General features: G+C 39.3%; 1 pseudogene; it reads left to right on the top strand.

Annotated features, from left to right (window-relative positions):
* The first annotated feature begins 470 nt into the window (after positions 1 to 470).
* LOC132501789 (nucleosome assembly protein 1-like 1) lies at positions 471 to 1,475 on the top strand (annotated as a pseudogene).
* Positions 1,476 to 2,280: the final 805 nt, after the last annotated feature.

Here is a 2,280-nt window from a genome sequence, read left to right as displayed (position 1 = left end):
ACTTCCCCTGGGAAACCTATCCTGATAGGTTAGGTGTTCTTGTTCCGTGCTCTCATAACACCCTTTATTACCCTGTGATAGCAGATAGCGTGTCTACCATAGTGACCATGATGGCTGACTATATATCTTTTCCCCTCCAGACCGTAAAAAACTACGGGGGAAGGCAAATTGTTTGTCTTGTTCATTCTCGTATCCCCGTCACATGGTATATCAATAAAGATGTGCTAAAGTCACGTCAGGGGAAAGAACTGTTGTTCTGAGGGGGAAAAAAATGGGCGGGGAGAGAAAATGGTTACCGGGGACCAGAGAGCTGCAGGAATCAGGCCGTGACAGGGTCGGGGACTAAGGAGCGCTCGCCGTCAGGATGCTGCGAGCCGGGACCAGATGGCTGCCCCCCACCAACCCCCCACCCCACCCCACCCCCGCCCTCACCCTTCCCGGTACCACGCAAGGGGGACGAGATTTTTGGCGTTCATACAACATGGCAGACATCGACAACAAAGAACAGTCTGAACTTGGTCAAGATTTGGATGATGTTGAAGAAGTAGAAGAAACTGGTGAAGAAACAAAAATCAAAGCGCGTCAGCTGACTGTTCAGATGATGCAAAATCCTCAGATTCTGGCAGCCCTTCAACAAAGACCTGATGGTCTGGTGAAATTTCAGAGAAGCTAAAAGAAAAGGCCAAGATTGAAGAGGAGAAAAAGGACAAAGAAAAAGAAGACCCCAAGGGAATTCCTGGCTTTTGGTTGACCGTTTTTAAGAATGGTGACTTGCTCAGTGATATGGTTCAGGAACATGATGAACTATTCTGAAGCACTTGAAAGATATTAAAGTGAAGTTCTCAGACGCTGGTCAGCCTATGAGTTTTGTCTTAGAATTTCACTTTGAACCCAATGAGTAATTCACAAATGAAGCGTTGACAAAGACATATAGGATGAGGTCAGAACCAGAGGATTCTGATCCTTTTTCTTTTGATGGACCAGAAATTATGGGTTGTACAGGGTGCCAGACAGACAGGAAAAAAGGGAAGAATGTCACTTTGAAAACCATTAAGAAGAAGCAGAAACACAAGGGATGTGGAACAGTTCGTACTGTGACCAAAAGTTTCCAATGACTTTAATTTTTTTGCTCCTCCTGAAGTTCCTGAGAGTGGAGATCTGGATGCTGCTGCTGAAGCTATCCTTGCTGTGGACTTTGAAATTGGTCACTTTTTACGTGAGCGTATAATCCTAAAATCAGTGTTATACTTTACTGGAGAAGCTATTGAAGATGATGATGATGATTATGATGAAGAAGGTGAAGAAGTAGATGAGGTAATGTTTACCAAATGAGCAACTAATTCTGTATAACACACTGAGAAGCAAATTGAGTGACTTATGTGTTCCTTTGCTATAAATCATTACTCTGTGATATGGGATAAAAACGTTTTTGGAAAAAAATATGATTTTAGAATTCTACAGCCAAACAATGTATGTATGAGGTTTCAATAAATAAATTGCAAAACTCAAAAGAAAAATGTGCTAAAGGCATGTGAATAAGCTGAAGCCATTATTTAAAAGAGAAAAGTAGGTTAAACTTTGCTATTTGAAGAGTTCCAAATTTGCCCTAATTTCTTTTATTGTGGATGTTTCTATATGATTTTCTCTCAGAAATAACCAAAAAAAAAAGATAAGCTGCTAATAATACCTTAAAATTATTTTCTCCTCCAAAATGGTTTGCATATTAGATAAAAATTATTCAGACAAAACTTCCATAATCATATTTTTCCCCCTTAATCAACAGTATGTATGTTCTCTGGTGATTGACACTTAGCCACCATCTCATGGTCCATTACACAGAGTCCTAGCACAGGGAAAGCAGACCTTAAGAGCTGATGTGATGCCTTGTTAAATATATTTAATTTAGAATATGGATTGATTTTGGCTCATCTAGATAAACCAGGTAACTTTCCCCCATCTTATCTTTCTATTCTATCTTATTATTTTTGTTTGATTGTATTGTATTTATTTTTGTCTGCCACATTTTATATCAAGACAGAATAACATAATGCTGGTCATTAGAATCCCCTGGAGAGCTTTTGTGGTGACCTGAATGGGAAGGAAATCCAAAAAAGAGGGGATATATGTATACATATAGCTGATTCACTTCACTGTACAGTAGAAACTAACACAACATTGTAAAACAACTATACCCCAATTAAAAAAAAATTTAAAAAAAAGAACTTTTAGCTGGTTCTGTCATCTTCACTCTGAAAGGCAAGTCCATTCTTGTGCTACCCC

This window comes from Mesoplodon densirostris, chromosome 14 (assembly GCF_025265405.1).
Source record: "Mesoplodon densirostris isolate mMesDen1 chromosome 14, mMesDen1 primary haplotype, whole genome shotgun sequence".
Taxonomy (NCBI): domain Eukaryota; kingdom Metazoa; phylum Chordata; class Mammalia; order Artiodactyla; family Ziphiidae; genus Mesoplodon; species Mesoplodon densirostris.
Note: the sequence above shows the minus strand (reverse complement) of the source record. Positions and strands in the feature narration are given on the sequence as shown.